This window comes from Patagioenas fasciata, chromosome Z, assembly GCF_037038585.1.
Source record: "Patagioenas fasciata isolate bPatFas1 chromosome Z, bPatFas1.hap1, whole genome shotgun sequence".
Classification (NCBI taxonomy): domain Eukaryota; kingdom Metazoa; phylum Chordata; class Aves; order Columbiformes; family Columbidae; genus Patagioenas; species Patagioenas fasciata.
In genome coordinates this window covers 45,505,590-45,522,016 of record NC_092560.1, presented here as the reverse complement: position 1 = coordinate 45,522,016, position 16,427 = coordinate 45,505,590, and the positions used below count along the sequence as shown (strand labels likewise).

The window sequence follows — 16,427 nt, the reverse complement described above, 5'->3', positions numbered from 1 at the left end:
ACTATTGAGATTGCACATATAATTTACAAGAAAACATTGTGAAGCAGACAGCTCAAAGGATCAGATGAAGTAATATTCAACTGTAGGTAAACCAGTAATCCTTGTAATTGGACTTCATAAAACAAAAAGAAAAAATAAAGAGTATGAAAACACTTGTTGCTCATGCTCACAATATGTTCTCCTCTAGTGAGAGGAAAGGTTGTTGAACAGTCTGTTAATGTGATGTTTTATGTTAGTCACATATTTGGTTTATGAAGTGGGATTTTATTACTACAGTCTCTTTAAAGTACCAGTTTGTCTAATATGTAACCAGTACAAAATCCATGAGCCCCTTCCCAAGTAAAACTATAAGATCAGTGGGAATTATGTTTAAATAAAGACTTCAGGATTTGGACAGACCCCAGTGCAGAACCTGATAATCAGTCACCTTATCTGTCAAACCTAATATAAGGTCTTTCTGTGAAAAGTTGGCTCTGGCACTTTAAAAAGTTTAAAGAAGCAGCTATTGTATTTCAAGTAGTCCAGGGTAGATGAAAAAACAAACAAAAAAAAACAACACACAACAAAACAAACAAACAAAACAAACAAACAAAAAAACCAAAACATTTGACCAATTTAAAGGAGTTAAGTCAGCTGCCAATGAAATATGCATTGATTTTAAAACTAAGAAAGTCCTTATTCATCAGGTCTTGATCCAGTACCTAATACATCACTGACTTCAGGACATGTAACTTATTTCCTCATTTTTGGATGGTGCCAGGGATCACTTAGTTTTTGGGCAACACACTTTCTAAAGGTTTGCAAAAGATACGATGGCTAAAGGTCTGGGAGACACAGCATTCAATAGGTTCCTGCACATGACAGTTTAAAGCTTCTCTGGAGTGATGGGAACCAACTGAGCACAGAAGTGACCCAAAATCTTTGTGTGCCTGGTAACCATAAAACAGATCTGCAACCCAGTCTATCACATACCTTAGATTCAGGCAGTCTACAGATATCAACTGTCTCTGTAGTATGCAGCACCACGATCCTCTTGTAAAAGCTCTGTCAGCTCAACAGCAGGGTGAAAACAGCACTTCAAATGTATGCTAGTTGATGAAGAACAGATGTGGATGCACAATAAGACCAAACATAGGGACAGCACTGAGGTTTCTTCACTGTCTTTCTCCCAGGGAAGTGATTGAGTCACGATCACTGGAGGTGTTTAAAAGTCCTGTAATGAGGTGCTTAGGGGCATGGTTTAGTGGTGGACTTGGCTGTAATAGGTTAATGATTGGACTCAATGATCTTAAACATCTTTTCCAACCAAAATGATTCTATGATTCTACGATCACACAGTGATGCTTACCCATGTAACTGGAAGTTCAGGGGTGTTGTGGTTCACATTCATGGTTCAGGCCTCTGCTTGAAATAAAAAACTACTAGGCCATGCCATGCAGGCCTCAAGCTGTGACTTTTTTTCCACGATGCTATATGCATGCAACAAGGCTTTTTGTGGTTTTTAAGTCTGTCCATGTGGAGGGTAACTTTCTAAGGCTGAGTCTACATCCAACTAGAGTATACAATGATGAAATCGTACCAAACGAACCACCATTATTAGGTTGCCTAACTCAGAAATATCTATAACATAATCTGGTAATTTCTTGAATCTCTCAAGCATTGAAATCTAAGGACTTCTTTACCACATGTGTTCTTCATCTCATGTAACAGAGTAGGTTAAATATGCAGTATTTGCATGTCGCATAACCTATAGATACTTGTAAGTCCATTTCTGGTAAGTATTAAGGTAAATCTTTGAAGGCAAAGATACTGTGATTTCCTTCACCACCCAAAAGGGATTTAAACGAAGAAGTGAGAACAGGTTTTGTTCACTGAAATATCCTGTCCTCTGTGGAAAAAAGTAAGGAAAGTAAACTTTCAGAATCATAAATCCAACACTGTAAGTTGAACAGCTGTAAAGGATCAGCAGATATCTGGAAATCCTGGCAAGTTTAGAGGACCTAGTGAATTTTGTAAGGAAAATTTTAAGCAATCTAGACATTTTCACACATGAAGGAACATGGAGTTCAGACACTCAAGTGCGTATCTGGATTAAGCTCTCCCTGTAGACCCAGTCACAGAGTAAGGCAGCAGAGCTAGGCTTTACTTCTGATAGCTTTTACCTAAGTTATGTTCCCCACAATATCAGCTAGCAGACACTCCAAAGAGCCCATACTCAAGGCAGGAAAGATACTGAGTACAACGCAACAGCAACATACTGACATGATTTTTGTGCAGAGTATTCAGAAGAATGACTCAGGTGTCAGCTGCATCCATTGCAGTCTCCCTTTTCTGTGTCGTTCAACTGCTAGCACTTTTGAGTTTGACAGGAGAAACTAAAAAAGTATACTTTTTCCCTCATTTGAATCACCTTGTGTGCTGGCTCGGTCGAGATGGGGTTAATTTCTATACTGCCAGCTGACCCAGAACTAGCTAAAGGGCAGATTCAATACCATATTCACATTCTCAGTCTCTCTCCCTCTCTCTCTCTCCCTGAGCCCACTTGCCTCTCTTGGGAGGGAGTGCAGGCTGCCACAGCGGGGCTGCCACATGATCAGGTTGTGCCGTGTGCCCATCGGTTTTGTAGGTTCTTTCATTATTGTTGTTATTAATGTTTTTTGTTGTTGTTGTTTTTCTTTGCTGTTCTGTTTAATGCTCCATATCCCAGCTCACGAGTTTTGGCTTTGCTTTCTGATTCTCCTCCCTATGCCACTGAGGGTGAGTGAGTGGCAACTGGTTTTAGCTTCCAGCTAGGTGGGGCTGGGGCTAAACTATGACACTTGGTGAATGTAATAACACAGTCCAAAGTTTAGGTGACTTTCTGTTATTGTAAATTACAAATTTTCAACAATACACTAGTGATTTTAGAAACCAGAGATTATAAATATTTAAAAGGATATATCTGAGGTAATAAAGAAGAAAATAAAATTACCAAACAACGAGTGGCTAATATTAATTTCGACTTCTGCCTAATGTTTGCTTCTTTTGTATTTTGAAAAGCCGTACAGCTGAAGGGATGCGTTTCAAGTGCGTGCAGGGCTTGAAATGTGGTTCTTTTTCAGACTAAGAAGTATCACAGAATCACAGAATGGTTGGGGCTGGAAGGGACCGCTAGAGATCATCTAGTCCAACCCACCCGCTAAAGCAGGTACATCTAAACCAGATCACACAGGAATGTATCCACGTAGGTTTTGAATGTCTCTAGAGAAAGAGACTCCACAATCTGGGCAGCCTGTTCCAGTGCTCTGTCACCCTCAAAGTAAAGAAGTTTCTCCTCATATTCAAATGAAACCTCCTATGCTTCAGTCTGTGCCTGTTGCCTCTCCTCCCATTGTTGGGCACAGCTGAAAAGAGTCTGGTCCCATCCTCTTGACATCCACCCTTGAGATAATTATAAACATTGATAAAATCTCCTCTCAGCCTTCTCTTCTCCAGGCTGAACAGGCCTAGCTCTCTCAGCCTCTCCTAATAACAAAGATGCTCTAGACCCCTAATTATCTTGGTAGCCCACCACTGGACCCCTTCCAGTAATTCCTTGTCCTTCTTAAATTGGGGAGACTGGAACTGGACACAGTACTCCAGATGCAGCCTCACCAGGGCAGAGTAGAGGTCACACTTTTCTTAATACACCCTAGGATACCATTGGCCTTCTTGGCCACAGGGGCACATGGTTGGCTCATGGTCAACCTGTTGTCGACCAGAACTTCCAAGTCCTCTGTAGTGCTGCTTTCTAGCAAGTCTGCCCCTAACCTCTACTAACTGCTGGAATGCATGCTCCCAGCAATGAATGCCAGAGGGTTGAGGTTGTACAGTATAGTAAAACATGGAAATCAAAGGAGTAGGAATAGGAGCAGAAGCAGGAGTGGTACCCATCACTGATGGTGGCCATTGAGGAAAAAGAGCGGTCCCTGGCAACTTCCCACTTATATACAGAGCACAGTATTCATGGTATGGGATACTTCTGTTGCCCAGCCTGGTTCAGCTGTCCTAGATCTGCTCCTCCCTGCATTATACACCTGCTTATTTGTAAAACATGGAAAACTGAGGAAGGTCCTTTGTTTCCTGAGCAATAAGCATCAACATCAGTTTTCCCAGCATTTTCCTCATACCAGAAGTTAAGGAAAGAGCAGTTGCAGAGAAACATCGGTCTCTGCTGGGTTAAGAACTGCTCGCAGCAGAGCAGAATTGCTCTGCTCTCAGCAAACAGCACTCTCTGCTGGGTTAAGAACTGGCTGGAGTGCCGGGCCCAGAGAGTGCTGGTGAATGGGGCTGCATCTAGCCGGTGGCCAGTCACTAGTGGTGTCCCCCAGGGGTCAGTGTTGAGTCCAGTCCTGTTTAACATCTTTTTTGATGATTTAGATGAGGGGATTGAGACCATCATCAGTAAGTTTACTGATGACACCAAGTTGGGAGGGAGTGTCGACCTGTTGGAGGGCAGGAGGGCTCTGCAGAGGGATCTGGGTAGACTAGAAAAATGGGCTGATTCCAATGGGATGAAGTTCAACAAGGCCAAGTGCCGAGTCCTGCACTTTGGCCACAACAACCCCCTGCAGCGCTACAGGCTGGGCACAGAGTGTCTGGAGAGCAGTCAGGCAGAAAGGGACCTGGGGTTACTAATTGACAGGAAGCTCAACATGAGCCAAGAGTGTGTCCAGGTGGCCAAGAAGGCCAAAGGTATCCTGTCCTGTATCAAAAATAGCGTGGTCAGCAGGACAAGGGAAGTGATCCTTCCCCTGTACACTGCACTGGTGAGGCCACACCAGTGGAGTATTGTGTTCAGTTCTGGGCCCCTCAGTTCAGGAAAGACACTGAAGTGCTGGAGCGGGTCCAGAGAAGAGCAACACGACTGGTGAAGGGACTTGAACATAAGACCTATGGGGAGAGGCTGAGGGAGCTGGGGTTGTTTAGTCTGGAGAAGAGGAGGCTTAGAGGTGACCTCATCACTCTCTGTAACTACCTGAAGGGAAGTTATAGCCAGGTGGGGATTGGTCTCTTCTCCCAGGCAGTTAGCAATAGGACAAGGGGGCATGGGCTTAAACTCTGCCAGGGGAAATTTAGACTGGATATTAGAAAGAAAGTCTTCACAGAGAGAGTGGTCAGGCATTGGAATGGCCTGCCCAGGGAGGTCGTGGACTCGCCGTCCCTGGAGGTTTTTAAACTGAGATTGGACATGGCACTTAATGCCATGATCTAGTAAACGGACTAGAGCTGGATCAAGGGTTGGACATGATGATCTCTGAGGTCTTTTCCAATCCAGTCGATTCTGTGATTCTGTGATTGGTGGGTTGGGGAGTCAGTGGTTGCATGCTCCTAGTTGCCAGCTGGGGTTAAACCATAACACAGCAATAAAAACTTTAATCTATAATAATGTCTTGTCATGTCAACAAATCCCTCTTTTTGCATTCACATCTTCAGCTCTGGGAATAGTGTTATTAGGTAACTGAGATAACAAAATTGACAGAAAGAGAAATCACAAAATTATATAGTATATCTTTGAACAATATTATCCATTTCTTTGTAAGGAGGAATAGTTATAAAAACAGATTATGCATATACTCAATAATGAAATTAGTAACAAAAAATGCAATGCATAGCATAAGAGAATTATAATAATGCTATGCTGTGCATAGGATAACAGACATAGTAAACTGTTGATACACTAGAAATCTCCAGGTATTTTTCTCTATTGTAGTGGCATAGACTATGCACATTATCATATCTCCTGAGGTCAACATCCTCAGTGATGCTTAGCTGTATACTTTCTTTAAGAATATTCCATAGACTTACTCTGACTCCTGAAAAACCCTCAGTGAGTTCCTTCAAGAAAGGACTGAACCCTGTCATATTTAAACACAGTACCACTGTGTATGGCCAAGCCAGTTACCTTAGTTGTGGCTCATAGAGAACTTTACACCTTTTCCCCACTTCATTCCTGTCCAGCTGTGACCTGTACTCTATTGACCATCTGACTTCATAGTAAAACACCATCTTAAACAGCAAGAAACTTCCTCCCCACCACTATTTTTATGTTAGGTATTAGGTCACGTTAGCCATGATTCAGATACTTAAATCTTTAAACATGCAAGTTCACCATGTAAATTCTACTGACTGCTCAGAATTCCCAAGAAGACTTACATTTCCACTGATGTGTAAATATGAAGCCACATTCACATTCAGCATGCTAGAATTGCTGTGTGTCTAATGAGCTGCCCAGGCAACGTTTCTGAAAATTTTGTCAAGTCCGGCTGATTAGACATCCTTTTGCTAAGATTAGACCTCTCCAGAAAGACCAAACATTCAGGCATGATAAGAAGGCTAAAGCAAACATAACCTGTAGAAAAAAATAGCTATGTACACAGACATTGAACAGACCTACACCTACAGTAATATAGAGGCTTTTAAAAAGCATTTTTTTATCTCTGTGGTCAGTAGTATGAAACAGAGTAGAGATGAGCCCAAGGATATGCTCCTCTTCCCTCTAGTTTATTAACTTCAGAAGAAGCTTGATCAGTCTATTACAGGTCTGAGATAGTGCAAATTTATGATAGTACAAAGCAGGATGATATTAAGATGCATATATAAATCATGATACATCACAATGGATTTTAACTTTATCCCTTCAAATGAAAGTCTAACCTGCCCAAAATAACTTTGGATAAGCCCTGCTTTATAATATCGGAAAAAAAATGTTCATTTTGGGCATATGACTGCAGAACAGGAAAAGGGAACACTTATTTTGTATTAATATGGTTTTAGCTCATGGTTTCTGCTATAAAAATAGCTTGTTTCACATTTCATGCTTTCAAATTATACAGCTCATGCCTCATGGTAAAAATGGTGCCAATGGGAAGTACTTTATGTTCTGTGTTTATATGGGAATAAAAAATCAAACACAGGCAAGTGTTCCAATTTTAAAAGCCTGGTTTTGTTGGTTTATATCTGCTCAGCTTTTGAAATACTGAAGTATCATTAGCCTGGTGTTTGTACTTATATTCAGAAAACTTACCAGGTTTGGATCCTCAGCCAAAGTGCTGATTCACATTCCAGTCATGTAATTGCTCTTTCTACCTTTTCACACTTCTCTTTATTCTTTCCATTCTCTCTCCTACCCCCTCAATGAAAAACACTGTGCACAAAGAGTATGAAACTGTAACTATTGTAAGCATGTTGAGAGTGTAACCAAAAAAAAAAAAAAAACAAAACACAAGAAACACAACTGGATATGTCTGAGTAATAGCAATTCATTAAAAGGAGCTGGGATTTTCTTGTCTTTTTTTGTTCTATTACAATTGGCATGCATTGTTTTTTGTCTTTCCTTTGGCAGAGCTAGTGACTGTTAACTGTGGAAAATGCAGACCCAAAGAGCTGACAAGCCTTACATAAAATTTTAAAGAGAAATTTAAAGCTTTTGTTAGAAGAATTTTTAAGATTCCAGATGTGTAATACATTAAAATTGCAACTACATTGACATTTTAAAACAAAATGTTTTAAACTACTTTGTTCCTTCATTGCTTGCCAAGTGTCGAGTTTATTTTTCTTTGCCGAGCTGAAGTTTCCACAGCATCTGAAACTGAACCTCCTTGTTCTGACTCCACAAATTGAACCTCTGTCAGCAAATAAGTAAAAAAACAAAAGTCTGATGTGGGGATGGAGTAGAAAGAATTTAGTCAGAAAACCAAGGACAGAAGGGTCTAGAAAGCAGTGCCTCTTCTGGGCACACTTCCTGCCACCTTTGAAAGCACCAGAAACTTCCAGACCTATAAACCACTATGGTCATGTACATGCACCTTGTTTGACAGATAGGGCCCTTGACCAATGAAATGCCTTTGTTGAGAGAAGTTTCTAGACCACTACCATAAGTGACCACAAGCTCAGATTCTACTAGAGTATAAATTGAGCTTGCTGAAGGTTTTATTTCTGTTGGTTTTCCTTTAAGCCCAAATTTTGCATTGAGGACTCTTCCTGAGATCTGGGACACCATCTACAGAAGCCTCCTCAAAGCTGAAGACACCTGGCCGTGTTGGTGAGTGAATTACCTTCTGGGTTACCCTTGAGAGTCCTCATTTTTTCTGAGTATGTGGATTCGTATTTTGAACCAATATTTTAAAGTTTTGGGGATCCCGAGTGACAATCAGCTGTGAAGTATTTGAACTCCCAACCAGTATCAGAATGTGTGTTTTATAATCTTGTTGGAGTGTTGAATTATTTTGAATAAACCCTTTTCCTAGTTATTTGTCCACTAAACCACTCTGGTCAGAATGAAGTTTGTTTTGAGATTATCATTTTCCTAAATGGACTTGTGGGATTCTGTGACAACAATCCTCCCAGAATTTGAAATGAAGTGAGGAATGATGGAGCATCTCATATTTTATTTTGTCACAAGTATCTATGAAACGTACTGAGAATATTTTTGTCATTCTATTATAGTATCTAGTTTACACAGAAAGCACTGCTGGGATCAACACAGTATACAAGCTAGAATTTCTGAGCTCTCCCACCTGTGGAAAACTTCCCCCAAGAACCAGCATTAGTTTTGGAAAATTAACTCCTGAAGCTCAGGAAACATCTGTGTTTATGATACCAAGCAACTCTAAATTTTTTGCTCATCTTGCCCTTCTTCACTGACAGTAGGACAAATTCTGTGTTTTCTGGATTGTGGTTTTTTGTTTTGGTTTGTTGTTGTTGTTTTGGGGTTTTGGTTTTGTTTGGCTTTTGGTGGTTTTTTTTTGTGTGTGTGTGTGTGTGTTTTGTCTCTAACAGCAGACTCTTCCTGGTCTTGCTGTCTTTCAATTTATAATGCATTTTCTGTTTTCTGGCAATTTTGCATAGTGTTGCCACAGTAAAGGTCAGTAAAGGCTACCAGTGCTTTAGATTTTACATGTCTGGCCTGATGTAAGAGGCCAAACCAATAAGAAGACGAGCTTCCTAGTAAGGAAACAGAAAAGTTGTATTTGTAGACACGGAATGATACCACTGTTCTAGGAGACAGGCACCCAAAAGGACAGTTTGATGGAGCAGCCTCTACATCAACATATCAGGATTTCAGGCTACCGCATTTCTAAAGGTATAGGAACAAGCCACCCCTTACCTATCTTCGGAGACTGTCGTATCAGAGAGACAGCTGCTTAATTAACAGAAACATCTGGGATACACCTACACAGTGCAATGCAGTGCTTCTTGACAGAGACGTAAATGAACGTTGAACTGAGTGGTGAACAGTGTGACATGCACAGTGTGACATGCTCAGATTAGGCCATGTAGCCTGAGTGTCAGCAGTAGGGCTCTTTACCCTGGGTGGAGCACTGAGCTGATGTGGCTGTACAGCTTTTCATATCTAAAGGAAGTGGTGGTTATTTTATTAAGCTTTTAAGCCAATTTTCCAAAATAAGTGAATCCAGTGAATGTTGGTGAAGACTTCACTGGGCCTTAGATTAATAATAACAAAGCTGACATAGGCATCTTCACTAGAGAAAGTGGTTCATACTTATTTAAACACAAGATAAGGAATCATAGAGCTTCTTCTGTAGATGAACCCAGTGAATGGGCTTTTTAGTTAATAGCTATAGTAAATGCTACACTCTTTCGCTATAATAACATACTCAGCTGGCAAGGAAAAATAGAAGTATTACATTTTTGTTCATACAAGTTCAGCCTGTCTACAGTTCTATTTCTTCATACTGCTTCACTGTTTTATACCACACTAATAAAATACATTCTGTTACTTAATTTGAGCTAGAAATCATCACTGTTTTTGTTTAAATATGAATGCATTTATTGCATTAAGTCAAGTCTGTTACATGTAAGGAGCTTGAACACTAGTTGTCTCTGGAGGGGCTCTGACTTCTACAATACTTTAACCATGAGCCTTTGGATATGGAGACAAAGGTGAAAGGTGAGGAGTGCATGTGACAATTCAATACAGGGGAGAAATGTCATGACCTTTTTTTTTTTTCTCTTCTTTTTTTTTTTTCCCCTAATGTGAACTATTTCTTAATGTGGTGCCAGCTACATAGCTTGCTTTCATATGGTTGAATTTACAAATCTAATTTAGCAATGGACCCTGCTAGTTCCCCATTTGCTGTGTTGTGTTTTTATAATGCTGTCATCTATCAGGACTGACTCTTGGTGGCATTTATATTGCTATAAAGTAGGGATCAGCAAAGTCCATTCTTTAAATTAGTTTTATCATCTAAACTTGTAATTCTGACGTGAGCAATTCAGCCAAAGATGTGTAGTTTTGTCAATTTCATTCAATGCTCTCGTCAGAGTTTTACACACACCAGTAAATTTTTCAGACAGATTAGCCCAACTATAATTGAAATATATTACATTTCCTTCATTCAAGGGGATTAAAAATGAGAATCATTCAGCTGTATCAAAGAAGTCAATGAGAAAGCAAAAACTCCAAAGAGCAAAACTCTTTTATATTTTTACACAGGAGACTTAATGAAGTGGATAGCATGTGAAGTTTGGGAAGAGTTAGGTTTGATCCTGCACATGCCAGCTTCACTTGCTTTACTTTTTCCACAGAAAAAAAAATGATCTGAATATTTCACACACACACACACACACACACACACACAAAAAGTGTCAATGTATCTTTAATTTATTCTATTCCTTGACTTTTTGTGTTTCTCGAGCCAAGCCATATCATTATGGATGTGTTGTTTAATTAGCACATTGGTTGTCCAACACAGCATTTGGAGACTGGGATAATTCATTTAGCTGATAGTGGTTACTCTGTTTGGCTGTTTAGATTGGCTTGCTTCTATCAGATGTTATAAGATTACCTTTATCATTACTGTTGTTGACTTTCGGTTTGCACAGCTGCCCTCAGTCCATGTCTAGGAGATTCATATTTGGTTGGGTCAGATCTCAAGGGATATTTTACTAATATGCTTCATCGTAAGTTTTTTAATAATTGATGTAAGCTGTGTTAACTAGTAAAAAATAAATACCTGAGGTTGGATATAAAAAGACATATAAAAATATAAAAATATAAAATATGGATATAAAAATAGTAATTTAATGAGAATTGTGTAGACGCTGAAAGAATAACAGGTGGCATAATAGATAATATCTGATTTTGTTACTCAAGCATAGTGGAGCTGTTTAATTTTAGGAGTAATTTCTTTCAGCTTTCCTTAAAATGGTTCTAAAATATGTTAGACCTTACAAGATCTTGATTTTTTTTTTAAATCAATAATCATTTTTAATAAAAGCTTCTTTAAAGATACCTGAGACTGAGACTCTTAAACTGCAGATGTTCCACACAAGACTTTGCTTAGATGTGCTAGGATGTAGACAAATTCTTGCTTTCAGGAACATGCATATTCTTTGGGGAAACTCCATGTTAACATCACTACATCTCTTAGTCACACACAACTTTCCACAGGATGAGACATCTGAAATTAATATAGGGATTTGTTACTGTATTGGGTCTGACTGGGATGGTGTTAGGCTATAGTAAGTATCAGGGCTAACATGCCAGTTTCATACCAGTTTTCACTCATTAATATCCACCTAACAAAGTTACTCATTACTTGTATGGAACTCCTCTAAAACCCTGCAAATCTTAAATTATCATCTCCAGATCCTATGCCAATAGACTTAAACACACTCTTTGTACATGCACATGCCCTAACACAAGGACAGGAACTCCTTCTACTGCTGGTGATGATTGCACCCCAAAAACTGCAGAATTTCGGAACAGGCTGTGAAATTTAAAAGAAATTATGCATTTCAGTCTGCTCCCAGTCCAGCGACACACATAATTTTGTGCTTCATTGTAGCCGTATGAAAAGTCTTATTACCCTTACAGCTACTCTTGTCCTCACAACTAAACAAGAGGTTAAATATTATGTCACAGGGGACTCAGCAAATTTCAATGTTAAATGATAAAGCTTTTCTGCACGTTGTGTTAACCATGCTAAGTAAAGGGTATAATTTTTATTAGACTCCATCCAGGCTGAACCCATCTCATCAGTTCTTCTAGACTACAGTCAGCTATTCAGACTGTAATGTCTTACTGACACCATCAGCCTCAAATGAATTTTTATAGTTATTTTTAAAGACTGTCTCTTACTACCAGTCCTCCCATTGCTTAGCACCATCTTCTGCTTTTTCACTAGGGTATATATAGCTGAATGAGTGATCAGCTTACATTGGCAAAATGGAATGGGAGTGATCTGTGGCGGTGTAAATCACCTCAGTATGAGTTGAAGTTTCATCTCCAAGCACGTAAAGCCACAATGGTAGCAGTGACACTGGGCCAAATTTGCTGTTAATGTAACTGCAGTGGAACCAGTGGAACTATGACAGCCCCACACATGGACCTCTGTTTCCCGTCTTTACTTGAAAAGTTAAGTCCAGACAAACAACTTAGTCCTTCAACTGGTACTTATTAACGGGAGATAATTTTCAAACTACCCCAAGGGCTTCATGAGGTTACATAGATTATGAGGATTCATACTTACGTACAAAGCTATGGGATTTTGCACACCTTTCAACACATGGTGATTCTTCAGGCATTTGATTTTTTGCTCTGATAGCGGAAGGGGATTATATGTGCAAGAAGGTGTTTTTATATTTACTGAAAGACAGCAAGGTAAAAAAGTTGTGACTGTGATCATAGTGATGGATTATGTACCCATATACAGAAATGGAGTGCAAGAAAAGAGACATATGCAATATCTACACTTTTGCTTGTAAATCCAGCTTTTGGAACATCTCTCGTCTCTTCTAAATCCTGACTACGTCCATGCACTCAACATATATTTCTACTCACACTTACCTAGGAAAGGTAGCTGTATTTTTCACATGACGTGCAATTCAAATGCTAAAGAGAAATTTGTAGGAGAGTTCAAAATTAGAGATAATAGGTCAATCTTGCATGTAGGCATCAAGTTAATTTTCGGTATATCCAGTACAGGAATCATGTCCCCAGTAATGAGTCACTCACTATATTCTCAACAAAGCAAGGTTTCTCAAGAGGAAAATTAACTGCAATACAAGCAAATATAAGGGTAAAATACGAACGATAGAACCTTTAAGAATAATGATGTTTACTTTTTTTCTTTTGATACGGTTTAAAGAGAAACCAGAAGCTCAGATGAATTGGAAATTAATAATGGAGATGTCCATTTAGCTGTAACCCAAATTTTAATTAATCCAACATTGATGCCAGATATCTAGCTTATGATATGACCTCTGGAAATATCTACAGCTGTTACTACAATCAAGAACATGTTCATTATTTGCTAAGTCTCCACATGTAAAATAGAAAGGAGATAAATCATGGTTATGGCAACAGTCAGGGCGTCTTGGAATTATGACCTGGGAAAATGGTAAACCTATGCACACACACGCGTGTTTCCATTGAATTGCAATAAATACTAAGACCAGTACTAGTTACAGTGCTTTATTTGGGGAGCTGTAACTTCCAGATGATTAACCTAATCATTTAAAAATAACTTCTCACAGCATTAATCCCATTTAAATTTAAGATGGAAACATTCAGAAGAGAAGCTCTATTAGCTGCACAATGTGAAGCAAATGGGAACACAGAATGCAGCTATAAAAATCAGAAAGGCAGTGAAACTTTGTGTAGGCATTAGTTAGCCCATAAGTATCAAGCAAAGCAGCAGTCTACTTTGGTCTTCTTTAACAACGTACGGAGAATGATAGGAGATTGAAGCCAATGTCTGTATTTAATAAAATAGAACAGAAATCAGCTGAAGATGTACAATATGAAAATCATTCTGAGACAGGAAGTATAGTAAAATACATAATTACATAAAAATAGGGCCAGATCCTAATATGCTGTCAATCTTAGAGATCTAATTGCATTGAAGTAGTAGGATTCCCGTGGAATAAAACAGTACATGGTTGCATCTATATTATCCATACATAATAAATGCAATAGTTGGTATATATTATATATTAAATAGAAATGTAAGAGGAAGCATTAAGGCTATGTAATAGGCTTGAGTTTGTTTACTAATCTTTGAAAAACTGATTTCGAATTTTAATATTTCGTATTATTGTACTGGGTCTTACTAGGATGGAGTTAATTTTCTTCAAAGCAGCTCATATGATACCGTGTTATAGACTTATGATCAGACCAGTGTTTGTAGCAAACCAGTGTTCTAGCTCTTGCTGAACAACACTTGTGCAGCATCACGACCTCCCGTGTTTCTCAAGCTGCTCCAGTGAGTGGGCTGGGAGGGAGCACAGCTGTAACAGCTGACCCAAATTGACCAAAGGGCTGTTCCATATCGTATGACATTGCACTCAGTAATAAAAGGTCAGGGAAAGGAGGAGGAAACAGGGATGTTCAAGTTTATGGTGCTTTTCTTCCCTAGCAACTGACATACGTGCTGAGGTCCTGCTTTCCTGGAAATCGCTAAAAACCTGCCTAAAGATGGGGAACAGGGAGTGAATCATAGAATAGTTTGACTAGGAAAGAACATTTGAAGGTCATCTAGTCCAAACCTCCTGCAATGAGCATGGACATCTTCTACCAGATCAGGTTGCTCAGAGCCCCATCCAACCTGGCCTTGAATGTTTCCAGAGATGGGTCATTTACCAGCTCTCTGGGCAACTTACTCCGGTATTTTATCACCCTCATTGTAAAAAAATTCTTGGTCACATCTAGCCTGAATCTCCCCTCTCTTAGTTTAAAATCATTACCCCATCTTATTGTAATAGACCCTGGTAAAAAGTCTCCCCCATCTTTCTTATAGGTCTCTTTTAACTACTGAAATGCCACAATAAGGTGTCCCCAAAGCCTTTGCTTCTCTAGGCTGAATTCCTTATTAACTTTTGCTTGCACAGTTTGCTTTACTTTATCTCAACCCGTGAGTCTCTCACACTTTTGTCCTTATTCTCTCCTCCATTCCACTGTGGCGCAAAGGGGATGTGACTGAATGGCAACTTAGCTGCTAGTCAGGGTCAGCCCACTGCAATGATTTTGCCTGTTTTTGTAAAAATGATGTATGAATGTAAGGACTCCCCAAAATAAATTACATTGTCCTAACTTCATTATTTCTCAGTTGGATAGGGCAAGCTACATCACTATAAATTAGACTAGACATGCATACACATGAGAAGCTAGGCCAGCTCCATCTAAGTTCTTGGTGCCTCTGAAATAAGAATTCATTCAGGTTTCCTTCTATGCACATTAGGGTGCATGCATATGAAATAACTAAAAATGTGTCATGTGAACATGTTCCTGAACAATGCTGAAAACATAATGAACTTTTCAGCTTCATAGTTTGTGCTTTGCCAGTTGTCACAGAGGCACCCCAAAAGTCAGTTTAGGCAGACAAGAAGTTCCAAGACAGACTTTATTTTAGCCAGAAAGTATAACCAATAAACAAACTAGGAACAGGCTTTATACAAATTATTTAGCACTCTGACAACATAAAGCACAAATTTGGATACCAGTTGTGGAGGTTATCGGGGTACGACAACAGAAGAATAATGAGGATCCACAGCATGCACACATTCACTCACAAGAGGCAAAACTAGAGGTCTCTTTCACTCAAGGGTACTGAGAAGAGAAATAAGCACTTGCCTGAGTTAGGCAAGGACTCACTCAAGGATGTATCCAGCAGAGAAAAAAAACCACTCACCAAGCAAGTAGGTGAGGTGCACTCAATCCTGGGAAGCCTCCTTAGATGACGTCCCAATCTAAGGGGAGGGCTCCAGTTCACAGACCTGCTGCTCCTAGAAGACCACTCAAAGGGGGTCTTCGGCAGGGACCCCGTTTTATAGCCTGGTCAGATCTGGTTGTGGCCGTTAAAACATGGTCCAGAAACTTCTCAACTTCTCTGGGCACTTCCTGTGTTGAGGACCGTGTCAACTGACTGAGAGTCTCTTCCCTCCTGCCCCGCTCCAGCCAGATGGAGGTGAAGTCACCCTGTCCCCAGGTGTGGGGATGACATGACTGTCAGCATCATCCTAAGTGTATACATGGGGACAGGTACAGTGGGGCACAAAAAGAGCCATCAACTGCCCTGTTAAAGGCACTGAATCTCATCAAAGGATGTACAACTGAGAAGCTAGAACAGCTCCCTTTAAGCTCTTGGTGTCTCTGAAATAGAAATTCATTCAAGTTTCTTTCTATGCATGTTAGGATGCATGCTCATGAAATAACAAAAAATGTGTCATGTGAACATGTTCCTGAATGATACTGAAAACATAATGAACTTTTCATTTTCTACCTCATATTTTGTGCTTTGCCAATAGTTTCCTATTTTTTAACTTAGCAAAATAAATTTTAACAGCACATTATCAATTAATGTCACTCCTACTGAGCTGATGTACTCAGATTCAGCTGTCTTGAGTACATGTCTATCTCTCCAAGCACTGGACAACTGGAAAGA

The 16,427-nt window shown here is 39.6% G+C and overlaps 1 long non-coding RNA gene across 1 annotated transcript in view; it reads left to right on the top strand.

Annotated features, from left to right (window-relative positions):
- The first annotated feature begins 7,974 nt into the window (after positions 1-7,974).
- LOC139826454 (uncharacterized) overlaps positions 7,975-16,427 on the top strand; it is a 49,025-nt gene continuing 40,572 nt past the window's right edge. Inside the window, exon 1 of the long non-coding RNA XR_011736529.1 lies at positions 7,975-8,062. This is a non-coding gene — a long non-coding RNA (uncharacterized lncRNA). The remainder of the gene's footprint in view (positions 8,063-16,427) is intronic.